Source organism: Aquarana catesbeiana, linkage group LG11 (assembly GCF_042186555.1).
Source record: "Aquarana catesbeiana isolate 2022-GZ linkage group LG11, ASM4218655v1, whole genome shotgun sequence".
Classification (NCBI taxonomy): Eukaryota; Metazoa; Chordata; class Amphibia; order Anura; family Ranidae; genus Aquarana; species Aquarana catesbeiana.
The window spans coordinates 79,829,266-79,847,488 of NC_133334.1; the positions used below are offsets into that span (position 1 = coordinate 79,829,266).

General features: G+C 38.4%; 1 protein-coding gene across 1 annotated transcript in view; it reads left to right on the plus strand.

The window, feature by feature from the left end:
- The first annotated feature begins 937 nt into the window (after positions 1-937).
- The window catches only part of LOC141112114 (4-galactosyl-N-acetylglucosaminide 3-alpha-L-fucosyltransferase FUT6-like), a 36,018-nt gene continuing 18,732 nt past the window's right edge, over positions 938-18,223 (plus strand). The window contains exon 1 of the mRNA XM_073604581.1: positions 938-1,078. The gene's annotated coding sequence lies outside the window, so the exon portion shown is untranslated. The remainder of the gene's footprint in view (positions 1,079-18,223) is intronic.

The following is an 18,223-nucleotide window of genomic DNA, read 5'->3' on the forward strand; positions in this document are numbered from 1 at the left end:
TGAAAGCTTATGAGACCTTCCTGTTAGTTCATGGGTCCCTTTAACAAGGTGAGCGGTTTGACTGGCAAGAGGGGGAGCACGTTTTCTACGAGCACTTTGGATTTGCATGAAGCACCCTGCATCACCGCTGATATTTGTTGTTTTTTCCATTTATGGACATTTCTAATTATTAATTTGGATTTTAGCGCTGCACTATTTATTTTATTGTAATCCTACATTATCTCTGACTTTGTGCAAGTGTGCAAGTGTAAGAATTGATGCTGGTTTTCAAGCCAAAGGGTAGTCGCACCAAATATTGATTTGAATTCGATTTTTCTTCTGCTCGCATTTTGTAAACTGACAGAAATGAAAAATTAAAATATATATTTGAAAGCATTATTACTTTACAGCATTTCTTCACACCTGCCTAAAACTTTTTCACAGCACTGTATGTGGGGGGCGGTTCAAAATTGTTTTTGGGAGGGTATTTTAGGTGCTTGGTTTGAACTTAAATTTTTTACTCTTTGTCTACCATTTTTTTATTAAACTTTTTTTCATCACATAAGGGGCATGTCCCTTATGTGATGCATTTTTTGGTAACAGGTTTAATGAGACATCAGGGAACAAAGCTAACCTAATGCAGGTTGTATTGGCTTCTTCCCCATTGTACGGAACTTCCAGGTCAGTAACAGGAAAGGGAGATCAGCTCATGGAAAGCTGACAGTCGGCTTGTCAGATTTAAAACACCTTTAAAGTGACTGACTTACAGTAGTTTCTAGATTGTTGGCAGTAAATGGGTTAATACTTTCACTGTCCCAATACAAGATTAGTACTCCTAATCTGAATACTTGTTCTGGGACAGAAAATACTGAAACTATTGGATCACCATGCATTTTGCATTTTCAGAAAGAGGTCAGCAGTAGCCTGGGTGGTTTTCGTAGAACAGGTTTATGTTAAAAGTCTCCTATGCAGTGGAGTCAATAGGAGCCGTGTCTTTATCCAGGTACAACTTCACTCCACCCATCTAATACACTTGTCTGTCTATTCCTTACAGCCAGTGCACATTACCTACACACGTCCTCAGGAGCATACACTAGAGGTAAGACTTTAATTATCACCAGTTTCATTTTATTTGTGGAAAGCATTTTAATTTTAAAAACTCCCAGTTTGAGCATGGACATATATTTGTATTCCATTTAAAACAAAAAAATCAAAACAAAGACAGCAAGCTAGTATCAGTAATTTTAGGATAGGTTCATGCCACAAACTGCATGCCGGGAATCTGCATTGTGTTTGTGATGCGTTTTTAAGTGCATTTTTAAGAGATTACAGTTGACTATTAATTAGAAAAAAGTAAATCCTTCTAATCGTGTTCATGTCTAGATCTATTTTATAGTTAAAAAATGCTTGTGAGCAATGCATAACCATTTAAAAAATGATTATAGATTTAATGTAAAAATTTCTACGCTGTGTGTCAACAAGACTAGAAAAAACAATTCCGGCAGCTGACACATAACTAGTATAGCCAACTTATAACACAGATCATAGAAAAAGTATCAAACTTTTCAAAATACAGATAGATAGCAGTCATAATATAGAGGATCATTTAATAATAGAAAATAGTTCATAAAAGATGTTATATTAAGCAGATCATATAACAGTCTGTAGGGGAGGCCACCATCCCAGTGATCAATATGTAACATGTCCAGACAAATGCACTGTCACCAACAGTAAAATTGCACACACACTTACTGACTGCCGTTACAGCAGCTAAAGAGCTTCAAACACACGGAAACATCTCTGAATATATCGCAGTAAATCTGTATTTTGAACAGTTTGATTTTTCTAAGAAAAAAAAAAGATCAAACTCTAATTGCCCAAACCTATAATGGTAATTCTATTTATGTTTTAATATTTTATGTTTTAAAAGAGAGTATAAAGATATAACACAGTACAAAGTGTCTTTATATAAAAGGATTCATACTATCAAATGTGGTTCTCATAAAGTAACCTAATATAAAGAATTACCAATTGCATTTGTAAACATGTTCCCAGGTCATGCCATTACAACTGAAAATAAATGTTAGAGTTTGCCTACTACTAATGTAAGAAGTAATTAGAATAGAGAGTAAATTATAAACGAGCAAATTATACTAATCAATAGGGAAAAATGCAATGCAATTTTAATACAAATGTTACAACATAGTGTTGGTGTCCAATGGAGTCATGCTAGAATAAACAATGCCTTACAATCCACACCCAACCAGGTAAGACCTTATCTTACAGAGTTGGTGGTGAAAAGACACTGTAAAATTAATTTTTACTGTGGATGGGCAGTTTTACTTAGATATCAATCTATTACCTAATGCTAAAACATGAGTTGCAGATCCAAAAAAAAAAGTTGCACCAATGTTTTAAGCTCCTTTTTCACTAGACAAAAAAAAAAAAAAAAAGCTTATACCATTTATATGTTTAAAGTGTAACCATTTGAAGACCAGGTGTCTGACCTTACCTTACCTTCCAAGTAAAAATTTGTATTTTTTGCTAGAAAATTACTTCCAAACCCCCAAACATTTATATATATATATATATATATATATATATATATATATATATATATATATATATATATATATATATGTGTGTGTGTGTGTGTGTGTGCTATCTCTTGCCTTGATTATAGCAACTCCTTTCTCATTGGCCTGCCTCTCCATAGGCTATCCCCTCTTCAGTCTATCATGCTGCCAGACTTATCCACCTTACCAACGACCCAATCACCCAGCGAATTAAATTAAAAATACTAACCACAACATACAAAGCCACTCACAACTCTGCCCCGAGCTACATCACCAATCTTGTCTCCAAATATCACCCAAACCGTCCTCTCCGCTCCTCTCAAGACCTCCTGCTCTCAAGCTCCCTCGTCTCCTCCTCGCAGGCTCGTCTCCAGGATTTCTCCAGAGCCTCTCCCATCCTCTGGAACTCGCTACATCAACCTGTCCGGCTATCCCCTACTCTTGCTCCCTTCAGGTGATCCCTGAAAACTCATCTCTTCAGGGAAGCCTATCACCAACTAATCTTTACCACTTCCAGCAGCTCATTCCCCACAGTTACAACCTTTTGTACCACCTGCCCCACCCTATTATATTGTAAGCTCTTCTAAGCAGGGCCCTCTTAATCCTCTTGTATTTTACCGTATTATAACTGTATTGTCCCCCTTTTATATTGTAAAGCACTGCGTAAACTGTTGGCGCTATATAAATCCTGTATAATAATAATTATGTATCTATCTATCTATCTATCTATCTATCTATCTATCTATCTATCTATCTATCTATATCCCCATCAAGCAATTATTTAAAGCATGAGCCAATTAATCAACTATCACACATCAGTAACCCATTCTAGAGTAAATTTTTTCCTCCTTTGGAGTGAGGAATGAATGTCATTTGATAGCTGTCTTTCTGAAACACCAAAAACAATTGCATTAGGTGTTACTGATGTGTGATAAATGATTAATTGGTTCCTGCTTTAAAGGAGAAGTACAGCCAAAGCTCGTTTGGCTGTACTTTTCCTGTGGATAACAGGAGTACAGTTCGTTCTGCACTCCTGTGACCCATTTTCTGACGCCACAGAACAGGACCAGACTCGGGCAAGATAACGACCATGAAGTCGTAATTCACCCACATGCCTGTACTTGAACTTGGCTCAGCCTCTCAGCGAGCTGCTGAGAGCCTGAGCCAGCTGCTCCCCTCCCCTCCACAGCTCAGTGCTCCAGTGAGCGAGGGGGGCTGAGCAGAGAGTGGTGACTGACAGTCAGCAGCTCTCTGCTCAGGGAGCTGTGAGAACCGAGCGATGTGTTTGCTCGGTTTTCAGTGCTAGAGGTGAACAGATACAGCATCAAACCGTTGCTGCATCCACATGGACAAGTATGATTCTTTAATAAAAAAAAATACATCTCTTTAAATAATTTGCTTGATGGGGAGATATATATCTGACACATGTATGTTATTCAGATTATGCTCCAGCCTCAAGGAGGGAGTTCTGTACTTTGCCCGAAACTGTTATTTGGAACATAACATGTAACCTTCTCTCTCTCTCTCTCTCTGTATATAGATATCTATATATCGATATATAGATATATATAGGTTTAGCAGATGTCCTAGAGAGTAAAATGGTGTTTTTGCAATTTTTTTATGTCGCAATGGTTTTTCAAACGCAAATTTAAAAAAAATACACTTTAATAAATTTTAATGCACACAAAAACAATATAATGCCCAATTTTTTGCTAAAGTATAAAAGATGGTGTTATGCTGAGTAAATAGATACCTAAAATGTCACGCTTTAAAATTGCGCACGCTCGTGGAATGGCAACAAACTCCATAGGCAATGCTTTAAAAGCCTTTACAGGTCACCAGTTTAGCGTTACAGAGGAGGTCTGGCACTAGAATTATTGGTCTTGCTCTGACATTCGCAGCATTACCTCAGATGTGTGGTGAGATTGCCATTTATACGAGGGTTCTTCAAAAAGTTTCCGCACTTTTTTTTTTAAATACGTTTTGCAGCCATCGTCACCTTAGCATGACAACTCTTATACTAAACTGTAAGGTCAGCCAGCATGCCAGTCAGACTAGTCACATGACACTCTCAGACACAAACAATTACTACTGCTCCTCCCTCACTGTTTCTAATGAAAATATAAAAGTGTGGAAACTTTTTGAAGACCTCTCGTATATATATGTGCAAGACCAACATGTGTATTTGCCTTTGCACACGAGCACGGGGGGACGGGCACTTTAAAAAAAAAAAAAAATATATATATATATTTTTTTTACACTGTTTTTTTTTTTTTTGATTGCTTTTATTGTTGTCACAAGGAATGTAAATATCCCTTGTGACAGCAATAGGCAGGTGATCTCTCTTTATGGAGAGATCTGGGGTCTATTAGATCCCAGATATCTCCTCTGCCCTTAAAAGCATCTGAACTCACCAAGATCGGTGTGATCAGATGCTTTCACTCTTTAAAAATGGTGCTGTTTATATCCGGGGAAACCAGAAGTGACAAAAATGCTTGCTGCTTCCGGTTTCCTATACCACAGAGCTCATCTGGGACATTCTGTTCCTTGACAATCTCTATGGTAAGCCTGTGGAACTGCCAGCTTCATTCCAGGCTCGCCAGTGGGACAGGAGAGGTACCGGTGGGAGGGGGCAACCCCTCCCTCCTCCAGTAAAAGCCATTCAGCAGCTAATTAGCCACTATAGTCGATAGCCTCCTAAAAAAACAGTCCCCTGCTACTTGCACCTAAGTTTTCTCCAAATTATCCCCGGGTTCATATACCAACTCTCCTTGCAGATCCTGGCTTAACTGTCCCACCATTGGGTTTTGAGCAGAGGGCTTAAACTGGCAGTGTGGCAGCCAATAGGAAGCCTTTTTGGTCCTGGCAGTCCTCCCTTCCCCATTGCTAGGGGTGGATTTAACAGCAGAAAATCAGATTCCTAGGCTACACTCTTTCTTGTATAGTCAATTGCAGCAGCGCAGAGAGGAAAAAACACGGGCTGTGCAGCAGAGGTGGAGTGTGCTGCTGAGTAGCTTAAAGGGACATCCAGCAAATTTCAGCACACATGTATTGGGGGCCTGATAGGGTGGCCACCCAATAGTGGTCCCTCTCATTCATGCCCTGAATCCTGGGGTCCACATGTTTTTGAGCATGAAAGATAGAATTTGGCACAAATTACTTACAGCAAAGCACACTAAGGACAATACTTTTAGAATACTTTCACCTTCAGAATGTTACACCCATATTTAGGGTCTATCATGTTCCAGTTAGTGCCCTGCTTATCAACCCGATCCCCTTCCCCATGTAACAGCAGGCAAGGGTTCTTCTCCCTGTACCAACTGTCACATTTTAAAAATGGCATGGCTGTGCGGGCCTCCACTCACACAGCCACATACAGTATCTCACAAAAGTGAGTACACCCCTCACATTTTTGTAAATATTTTATTATCTTTTCATGTGACAACACTGAAGAAATTACACTTTGCTACAATGTAAAGTAGTGAGTGTACAGCTTGTATAACAGTGTAAATTTGCTGTCCCCACAAAATAAGTCAACACACAGCCATTAATGTCTAAACCACTGGGAACAAAAGTGAGTACACCCCTAAGTAAAAATGTCCAAACTAGGCCCAAAGTGTCAATATTTTGTGTGGCCACCATTTTTTTTCCCAGCACTGCCTTAACCCTCGTGGGCATGGAGTTCACCAGAGGTTCACAGGTTGCCACTGGAGTCCTCTTCCACTCCTCCATGAGGACATCACAGAGCTGGTGGATGTTAGAGACCTTGCACTCCTCCACCTTCTGTTTGAGGATGCCCCACAGATGCTCAATAGGGTTTAGGTCTGGAGACATGCTTGACCAGTCCATCACTTTTACCCTCAGCTTCTTTAGCAAGGCAATGGTCATCTTGGAGGTGTGTTTGGGGCCGTTATGTTGGAAAACTGCCCTGCGGCCCAGTCTCCGAAGGGAGGAGTCATGCTCTGCTTTAGTATGTCACAGTACATGTTGGTATTCATGGTTCCCTCAATGAACTGTATCTCCCCAGTGCTGGCAGCACTCATACAGCCCCAGACCATGACACTCCCACCACCTTGTTTGACTGTAGGCAAGACACACTTGTCTTTGTACTATTCACCTGGTTCCCACCACACATGCTTGACACCATCTGAAACAAATACATTTATCTTTGTCTCATCAGACCACAGGACATGGTTCCAGTAATCCATGTCCTTAGTCTGCTTGTCTTCAGCAAACTGTTTGTAGGCTTTCTTGTGCATCATCTTTAGAAGAGGTTTCCTTCTGGGATGACAGCCATGCAGACAAATTTGATGCAGCGCGCTGCGTATGGTCTGAGCACTGACAGGCTGAACCCCCCACCCCTTCAACCTCTGTAGTAATGCTGGCAGCACTCATACGTCTATTTCCCAAAGACAACCTCTGGATATGATGCTGAGCACACGCACTCAACTTCTTTGGTCGACCATGGCGAGGCCTATTCTGAGTGGAACCTGTCCTGTTAAACTGCTGTATGGTCTTGGCCACCGTGCTGCAGCTCCGTTTTAAGGTCTTGGCAATCTTCTTATAGCCGAGGCCATCTTTATGTAGAGCACCAAATTCTTTTTTTCAGATCCCCAGAGAGTTCTTTTCCATGAGGTGCCATGTTGAACTTCCAGTGACCAGTATGAGAGAGTGAGAGCATTAACACCAAATTTAACACACCTGCTTCCCATTCACACCTGAGACCTTGTAATACTAACGAGTCACATGACACCGGGGAGGGAAAATGGCTAATTGGGCCCAATTTGGACATTTTCACTTAGGGGTGTACTCACTTTTGTTGCCAGCGGTTTAGACATTAATGGCTGTGTGTTGAGTTATTTTGAGGTCACAGCAAATTTACACTGCTATACAAGCTGTACATCAACGACTTTACATTGTAGCAAAGTGTCATTTCTTCAGTGTTGTCACATGAAAAGATATAATAAAATATTTACAAAAATGTGAGGGGTGTACTCACTTCTGTGAGGTACTGTAATTCATTCACAGGGATCTGTGAATAGGAAAACTACAAGTCCTGTCTGCTACTGTGGTAGAGGGACTTGTAGTTCTCAATGGACTGTGCTGAGAAAGCACCCACATAGTCCAATCACTTATCTGCCAGCTTTGTAACTGAGAGCCTGTATGAAGGTACCGGCACAAAGCTGGAGGGAGTGTACAGGAGCCTGACGTTGCACATGTGATCTGCTGATCATTGGTGCAATGCATTTTAGGATCCCGTAGGAAAAAATAATAAATTTACTTTTTTTCCCCTGGAAAAATATGTGCCTTTTTCAATTTTTTTTCCTAAAAGGTGAACTTAGCTTTTAAATGCTTTTTTTTCCATAAAACATCTTAATAACAAATACACGTTCTTATTTTTTTTTCCTCTACGAAATTCCTAATCTGCGTTTAATTTTGAAAGTTTCCTCCAGTTACCTGTGTGTGTCTCTCAAAACACGGCATGTACAATTGAAGTACAAAGCAGGAATGCATACGTGGAGGGAACTCCTGCAGGACTCCATAGGTACCAGCAGCACAGGGGGAAACACATAGAATTAGCAGTGTGTCAGCATGGACAGAGGAAACTTCCAAAAGTAAATGCCTAGGATTTTTTTTTAGAGATAAAAAGCAAGCAAATGTAAGTTTTATTATCTGTTTTATGGAAAAAAAATAGGTTTCAATGTCACTTTATCAATCTTATCCCACCACGTACAACTCCCCGGGTTTAGGAGGGTGAAATACCTCCCTTAATGTCTGCACCATTTCCTTCTTTTTTCACCACCTCCTCCTCCTTCTGGGATTCCTTCTCTGACCCACAAGGATGGAAGCATTAGGCAAAGGATCCTGCTTGCACTAGTCCTCTTCTTCTGCTGCTCCTCCAGTGCCTGAGCTATGAGGCTATAGAGTGTGTGTTCCAGGAGCAATATGAGAGGATTATTATTATACAGGATTTATATAGCTCCAAAAGTTTGTGCAGCGCTTTACAATATTGGGGCAAACAGTACAATTACAAAACAATTCCATACAGGAGGAATCAAAGGGCCCAGTTTAATATTTAGGAGGGAGGGTATTTGTATCACTAATCCCTGCCTCATTACAACTCACCATTTTGATCATCTTTTTGAAAGTTGCCAAAATGTTGCATGTTTCTTGAAGCTTCCCAGATCTTGTTTTTGTACCATAATCACACAGGTTCTTTGATGGCACACTGCTGCAAGTGCAGCCTCTGCAGTATGTCCAATGTTGAATTCCAGCACCTGGGGGTGTTGCAGATGAGACAGTTGGCAGGAATCTTATGTTGGCACTGCATTTCTGCAGGTCGGTGTTCTGCAATGTTGGGGCCCTTTAATGTAGGCACACGGAAGTGACGATGACTCAAGGGAGTAAGTTCAGTAGCAGTCAGATGTAGAGTTAGACTTAGTAGATGGGTAGGCTCCTTAGCGCAGCAAGGCAAAAATAAGGCAAGTTCAGATGGCAGTTGGCGGTGTAAATACTAAGGTAATATGCAGCACGAAAGGGGTACGTAAAGAGCAAATCAGGGTCAGTGTTCTGTGATACTGACAGTTTTCGGGCTCTGTCTCTGATGTTGATGGCTGTTGCTTAAAAGTGAAAGTGGCCGCAGGTGTGATAGACCTCTTGTGGCAAAGTGTCAATAGTGAATAATGACTCCTTTCCAGGTTTAGCTTGAAGAAAGGGTTAAAAGTTGTAGCTCTTATGCAGGTCAGAGACCCTCTCACCGGATCCCTCTCCAGCAGTCCTGGTGCATAAGCAAGTATTCTGTATAGTGGGGGGCCCCTTAATTAGCGGTGCAGCAACAGCAGCTGAGGCAAGGGTGACTTGACAGCGATTTTGGTTGGTGGTTGCCCATACTCGCAATTAGTTCTGGCATGGCCCCGTCTGATGCAGTTCAGCCTCGCATGGTTCAGCACAGCTTGACACAGCACAGCTCACACACTCCTTCTTGGTTGATGTGTCTCTCCCCCAACTGCCCAGCTTCTTCCTGGGCTTTTACTTATATATCATACCCCTGCTTATGAGCCTTGTAGTTGCAGCCCCCGGATTGGCTGTAGGTAGAATTCTCCTTCAAGACTACTTCTCCCAGGCTGCCCCTGGCAACTGTATTCTGATTACAGTTAGGCAATAACTAGTTGGCACTGCCATCTTGTGACCAAATGAATTCCTGCAACTCAGTATTTTTTTTTTTGTTTACAAACTTTTTTATTTGGTACAAAGAAATAGTACAAAAAGCTTATTGACATATGCCATAAAATGTACAATCAAAGTAATTTCTACAGAAAGGAATAACAAAATATATTAAGTGGTTCTTGAATGGAGTATATATTTATATATAAATATAGCAATTCCTATTATACATTAAACTCTATATTAATATAATACTCTTCAGTGAACTTCAGTATTTGGTATAAGTATTCGGGGTTAAAGAAGAGATTAGCATGGTTAAACCATGGGTCCCTTTTTGTTGTGTAGAATTGGTTATTTTGGTGTTTTGTAGTGTGTGGAATATTTTTTCCATTAAATTAATATTGTTAATTCTGGTTTTCAAATGTGAAAGAGGAACTGTGGGGGATTTCCAATGGTATGCTATCAACCAGTGTACAGCAACACATATTGTGTGGATCAATCTCATATTATGTATGGAAAGACCAATGATAGGGGAAAATAGGAGACAGTTATAGATAGTGAGGTTTATTTTACTATGTGAAATTTTGGAGGCAAATTTTTCAAGTTGTTTCCATATCTGAGTAACTCTATCACAATCCCAGAAGATATGAGAAAAGGATCCTGCTTAATTGCAACCTCTGAAACATGTATGAGGGGTATCAGGGAAAATAGCATGAATTTTAACTGGAGTATAATACCACCTTGTAAAAAGTTTGATTGCAGTTTCTTTGATCGTGATTGATCTTGTGCATTTGTGTAAGTTAATGATACATTTGCCAATTTTCCATTGTAAATGAGAAATCACATTCTTGTTCCCACTTAAGCATATAGGGAAGTTTGGATTGTTCTGCATTATTGACTAGATTAGAGTAGATTTCAGATATCAGACCTGTTCTCCTAGGTGTTTTTAGACAAATGTTTTCAAAAAATGATGGTGGGAGTGAGTTTACTGTTTGGAAATATGTACTAAAAAAAATGTCTAATTTGGAGAAATTTATTAAACTCTGTATTGGGGATCTGATGTCTAGATTTCAATGAAGAGAATGAAGTTGTTGTTTTCTAAAAAATTAAAGAGGGATATTAGGTTATTATTTGTCCACCATGAAAAGTCTCCTATTTCATTTGAGGTAAGGGGGAATTTTGGGTCACCGATAAAAGATGCAAGTGGAGGTGTGTTAGAGGTTAAGTTATATTTTTTGTTATGTAGTTTCCATAATTGATATGAATGTGAGACTAATTATTTAAGGTTGTCTAGGATGTGAGTTGATACTTTATTACCCCATAATATACTTGAGATAGAATATGGTTGGATGGAGTCTTTTTCAAATCTAACCCATGGGACTTTGGGGTTGGGAATGTGCCATTGTGCTATTTGTGACCATCTGGTGGCTAGGTAATAAAGCCAGATGTCTGGGAGACCTAGACCACCATTTTTCTGTGGATTGTGTAATACTGATCTAGATAGACGTGGATGGGAGTCTGACCAGATAAATGTATTGATTTCTGTTTGGAATTTAGTAATAGTTACTTTATTTTATCTGATTGGGAGAGCTCTAAATAGGTATAAAATTTTTGGTAAGATTGTCATCTTAATCGCTGTAATTCGGCCAAGAAAAGATATTTTAAAAGATTTCCATAATTTGAGCATCAATCTCATTTTTTGTATTAATGGGGTGTAGTTTTTTAAGGAAAGGTCATTAATATTTGGTGTAAGTAATATACCAAGATATGGGAGAGAATCCATTGACCATGAGAAATTGAATGAGGAACGTAAGGAGTCTAATTGGGATGATGGGATGTTAATTGGCATACCTATAGATTTGGTGACATTCACTGTTAGGCCAGATAGTGAGGCGAATGTTTTGAGAGTATGTAGTAAATTTGGTAAAGCAATATTGGGTTGTGTGAGGAATAACACCATATCGTCAGCATACATACTCAATTTATAGGTATTATTGTTAGACTTATAACCTTTTATATCTGGGTTGTGCAGTATTGCTGTAGCTAAGGGTTCAAGCTCTAATGCGAATAAAAAGGGAGATAGGGGACAACCCTGTCTTGTTCCTCTGCCTAGTCTGAAAAAGTCTGAATTACAGCCTGGTAATCTAATCCTAGTGGATGGGTTATGATAAAGTGTGTGAAAGGCATGGAGAAATTCACCTAAGAAGCCGTATCTTTTCAGAACTAAGTCAAGGAAATCCCAGGATACACTATCAAATGCTTTATTGATATCGAGACTAAGAAGTAAAACAGATTTGGAGTTGATATTTGCGTCTTGTATTATGTTAGTGACTAATCTAATGTTGTCTGTAATTTGTCTACCAGGTATGAAACCTGATTGGTAGGGGGAGATTAGTGGGGGAATTATTAATACAAGTCTATTGGATAATAGTCTACAGAATATCTTAAGGTCGTTGTTTATTACAGAAATTGGTCTATAGTTTTGTGGCAATGTGTGGTCTTTGTTTGGTTTTGGGATAAGAGACATATTTGCAAGAAGCACTTCTTCTGGGAACTGTTCTCCTTTAAGAATGTTGTTATATAATTTTGCTAAATTTGGTGTTAATAATTGTTAATATTGTTTATAATAGAATGAGGTGAATCCATCTGGGCCCGGGACTGAGTTTTTTTTAAGGGATTTTATTATATGATGTATTTCCTCCTCTGTGCATGGGGCGTTTAAAGCATCTATTTGTGTTTGGGTTAGCTTTGGAAAAGGGATTTTCTCCAACCAGGACATTGCTGTGGGCGGGATCGATGAGTTAGGGGCTGAAAGTAGGTCAGAGTAGAATTTTTTAAAAACAGATAATATTTCTTGTGGATGAGTGACTAGTTGGTTTGAGTTATTTTTAAGTTTATATACATGGGTGGGTTTTATTGATTGGTTAAGCTTGTGCGCAGACATTGACGAATATACATTACTTGACAGGAAAAATTTTGCTTTTGACCATCTAAGGGACTTTTCTGCTTTATATGTGAGTAATGAGTCTAATTCATTGCGTTTTTGGGATATTAATAAATATATGTTTGTGTCGTGCGTGTTGGTATGAATTTTGTATAGGTTGTGAAGATCTTTAGTAAGGGTATTAATTTTTTTCCCATTCTAGTTTATTACATCTTGCTGCTCTTTTGATGAGAAGGCCTCTCAAAACAGCCTTATGTGCTAACCATAATGAAGTTGGAGAGATCTCTGGGGTAGAATTTAGATTGAAATAGTCTTTTATTTCTAAAGCGATCTCCTGGTTGTGTATGGGGTCTGTTAGAATTGATTCGTTAATTCTCCACGAATATGGAGTAGAAGTGAGGCCTATAAATTGAGTATTAAACGTTGTGATTTGATGGTCTAACCAAGCACACGGGTGTATTGAGGCATCGTGGGAATTGGCAAGGATTATTGGAGTGCAAAAAATGTAATCAATACGTGAGTATGAATCGTGCGGGTGTGACTAAAAGGTATACTCACGAGCACCTAAATTCAATGATCTCCACGTATCAATTAGTTGAAAACTATTTTTGTGTGTTTTGGTTGTTTTTGAGAATGTTTTGGAGTTTTGATTTTGTTTGCTGCGGTCTAAGTTAGGTTGGTAGGCCGAGTTAAAATCACCACCTAAAATAATATGTGGTGAGTGGTATTGTTGTAGTATATTAAAGAAATTTGTGAAAAAAGTAGTTTGTGAATCATTTGGTGCATATACATTAGCAATCGTTAGTTCTCTACCGGATAACAATCCTTTTCTGATGATGTACCTACTATCTTGATCCTTGTAAACCTGTTGAACCTCCAATGGAAAAGAGTGGTGGATAAAAATTGCCTCACCTTTGGTTTGGAGGTGGATGTGGTATAAAAGGATTGATTAAAAGCTTTATGGAAATATGTGGGGTGTCCATCTTTCATGAAATGTGTTTCTTGTAACAATAATACTTTGGCATTTCGTTTTTTATATTGTAAGAATGCTTTTTTCCTCTTGTGTGGTGAATTAAATCCTTGGACATTGTGAGATAAGATTGTTATAGCCATGTGGTTAGACACAATTTTGGGGGCTCATCAGGAAGTAAGATTTGATAAAATAAGGGAAATATGGTGTATAATTGACTGACCAATTGTATTAGAGATAGACACGGTAAAACAGGCGTACAAGGATTTAATCCAGTGTATAAACTTTGCAATCAAGAATTTAAACTCAGTCTTTGAGTATATGAGACAAAATTTTTGCTTCTAACAAGAGATAACATTAATAAGAACATAAAAAGATATATGAATAATCTTTTAGGAAAAATAGAAAACATTTCTCTAGTGAGAAAATATGTAGAGACTGAGAGGGGGTCAATCATGTCGGCATAGGCGGGACGCCACCTCCAATGTCATAGGGATGTATATCTGTGCAGCTTATATCTAGTATACTAGAGATTAAAGACGGTGTCAGTGTATCTATTATTTATTACTGTGGAAAAGGAAGCTGAAGAGAAAGAAAAAAAAAAAAAAGGAAGCTAGAAATAGATCTAAATATCTAGTGATGTTGAAGAAGAAACACATACAGATCAAACTTTAGATCTATTGTACGGTTATTTACTAACACGTTGTGAATAATATGCATTACTACCACCATACCAGAGAATGAAACGTGTAATTGTAGTATTAACTGATATGCTCAACTGGTATATTGATCCACTAATGGGCAGGCCAAATTGTTGATTAGCCTAAGAAATTCAAACCATGTTGCTGCATGGGCGTACGTCTCTAGAGGATTTTGCAAAACATACCTAAAAGAGAGCAACAAGTGTCTATGGTCTGATTCTTTTACTTGGTATGCCTTACCAATATATGACACAAGATGGCACTGTTATGATATGGTATGATATATAAAAAATTGCATTGAGACTAATAAAAGTCTGTGTAGGGAAAGATATTTAAGGCTTGTAGTGCTATGTTGTGACAGTAGATGTCAGTGTAGTACCATTATTCAGATGAGCTTAGAAAGTCCATCTGAATATACTTGCCTCACTGTGAAATCATATATTGTATTAATACAGTATTACCATTAGTTATTCATAGATGTATTGTGTATCTGTATGTAATTACAAGGCCTCAATATTTAGTAAGGGTGAGTAGGCACATATCAGTTAGGTAATAAACTGTATATAACAATAAAATAAAAAATAAAAAAATAAAAATAATTAAAAAAAAAAAAATTTAGGAGAAAAGGGAAGGAAACATATATATATATATATATATATATATATATATATATAAAAATTCACACAATAAATGTATCAGTACTTGCATAACTGCGTAAAAATGGATACCGATACACAAATGACTTATAATAAGCAGTGTATTGGGAGAAGAAAAATTAAAAGTAAAAAAATAATAATTGTCTTCCTGTTAAAGCTTTATGAGAGAGAGAAAAAAAAAAAAAAAGGGGGAGTAAAAAGTTTTTGTAGATTTTCTTAGCTCCATTGAGCGGGATTGTGTCTGTATCTGCGTCTGTCTCCACGTGAAGCCGCGGTGTTCCAAATAGGAGCTGGGCGGTTTGTAGAGGGAGTACGTGGGAGGTTGCTGGGATCTAGAAGACCTAATTTTGTCAGGATATCTTGACCTTCGGTGATGTTGGCGGCTATGTAGGTGGTACCGTTATGAGGAATTATTAGCTTAAAGGGGAAACCCCAACAGTAGCGGATCCTTGCTGTGGAGAGAACTGAGGTGATTTCTTTCATTTTTCTGCATCTATCAAGCGTTGCCTGCGAGATGTCCAGATAAATCTGTAACTGAACTCCATCTAACGTGATGTTTCTGATGCCCCGTGCAGCACGCATTATTTCTTCTTTAATTAGGAAGTCTTTCATACAAAGTACAATATCACGGGGGGGGGGTTTATCAGGTGGAGGTTTAGCTCTAAGTGCACGATGTATGCGGTCACACTTGAAAGATCCGGGGTCTTGCTCTGGTAACAGAGACTGGAATAATTTTGTGGAGTATGCGATTAAATCTGTGACAGATTCTGGGGCTCCTCTTATTCTAAGATTACTCCTTCTGTTTCTATTGTCCAAATCCTCCACGTGCGCTTGCAACTGGGTAAAAGCTGATGCAAGAGATTCATGTTCTCTAGAGAGATCATTATAAGCAATTGATAGTTCATCATGCTTATTTTCTAGCAGGTCAGTACGTGTACCTATTGCTGCAATTTCTTGGGATAAGGTACAAGTGAATTTTTGTACCTCTGTTTGGAATTTAGTGAGCAGTTTAGTGTATAAAGCTTCTAAACTGTTGTCCAAATCTGATTTAGATAAGGGTGTGTACTCACTGCTTTTTGAAGATACTGTGTCCGTCTGTTGTAGGTCTTTAGCAGGAGGATGGGCGGCAGATGAAGTGGGCAGGGTGCCAGCGACATTTTTAGCCATGCTTTTCTCCTGTGATCTGAGCAGATAGTGAGTTAGAGACTTCTGGTGGCTCCTCCGTCTCTTCTTCTGCGAATTCGGCATGCACAGATGATAGTCCGTGGGGGTATCTTACTTTCAGGCCGTTTTTGTGTGATTATGACCCTGTTTAGGTGGCTTTAAGTCCTGAAGGCGCCGGAGCTCTGATTAGAAGCGGCCGCTCCGTCCCATGCTGCGCATGTGCCCTGCAACTCAGTATTGTGCATTTGTGTAAGTTAATGATACATTTGCCAATTTTCCATTGTAAATGAGAAATCACATTCTTGTTCCCACTTAAGCATATAGGGAAGTTTGGATTGTTCTGCATTATTGACTAGATTAGAGTAGATTTCAGATATCAGACCTGTTCTCCTAGGTGTTTTTAGACAAATTTTTTCAAAAAATGATGGTGGGAGTGAGTTTACTGTTTGGAAATATGTACTAAAAAAATGTCTAATTTGGAGAAATGTATTAAACTCTGTATTGGGGATCTGATGTCTAGATTTCAATGAAGAGAATGAAGTTGTTGTTTTCTAAAAAATTAAAGAGGGATATTAGGTTATTATTTGTCCACCATGAAAAGTCTCCTATTTCATTTGAGGTAAGGGGGAATTTTGGGTCACCGATAAAAGATGCAAGTGGAGGTGTGTTAGAGGTTAAGTTATATTTTTTGTTATGTAGTTTCCATAATTGATATGAATGTGAGACTAATTGATTAAGGTTGTCTAGGATGTGAGTTGATACTTTATTACCCCATAATATACTTGAGATAGAATATGGTTGGATGGAGTCTTTTTCAAATCTAACCCATGGGACTTTGGGGTTGGGAATGTGCCATTGTGCTATTTGTGACCATCTGGTGGCTAGGTAATAAAGCCAGAAGTCTGGGAGACCTAGACCACCATTTTTCTGTGGATTGTGTAATACTGATCTAGATAGACGTGGATGGGAGTCTGACCAGATAAATGTATTGATTTCTGTTTGGAATTTAGTAATAGTTACTTTATTTTATCTGATTGGGAGAGCTCTAAATAGGTATAAAATTTTTGGTAAGATTGTCATCTTAATCGCTGTAATTCGGCCAAGAAAAGATATTTTAAAAGATTTCCATAATTTGAGCATCAATCTCATTTTTTGTATTAATGGGGTGTAGTTTTTTAAGGAAAGGTCATTAATATTTGGTGTAAGTAATATACCAAGATATGGGAGAGAATCCATTGACCATGAGAAATTGAATGAGGAACGTAAGGAGTCTAATTGGGATGATGGGATGTTAATTGGCATACCTATAGATTTGGTGACATTCACTGTTAGGCCAGATAGTGAGGCGAATGTTTTGAGAGTATGTAGTAAATTTGGTAAAGTAATATTGGGTTGTGTGAGGAATAATACCATATCGTCAGCATACATACTCAATTTATAGGTATTATTGTTAGACTTATAACCTTTTATATCTGGGTTGTGCAGTATTGCTGTAGCTAAGGGTTCAAGCTCTAATGCGAATAAAAAGGGAGATAGGGGACAACCCTGTCTTGTTCCTCTGCCTAGTCTGAAAAAGTCTGAATTACAGCCTGGTAATCTAATCCTAGTGGATGGGTTATGATAAAGTGTGTGAAAGGCATGGAGAAATTCACCTAAGAAGCCGTATCTTTTCAGAACTAAGTCAAGGAAATCCCAGGATACACTATCAAATGCTTTATTGATATCGAGACTAAGAAGTAAAACAGATTTGGAGTTGATATTTGCGTCTTGTATTATGTTAGTGACTAATCTAATGTTGTCTGTAATTTGTCTACCAGGTATGAAACCTGATTGGTAGGGGGAGATTAGTGGGGGAATTATTAATGCAAGTCTATTGGATAATAGTCTACAGAATATCTTAAGGTCGTTGTTTATTACAGAAATTGGTCTATAGTTTTGTGGCAATGTGTGGTCTTTGTTTGGTTTTGGGATAAGAGACATATTTGCAAGAAGCACTTCTTCTGGGAACTGTTCTCCTTTAAGAATGTTGTTATATAATTTTGCTAAATTTGGTGTTAATAATTGTTGAT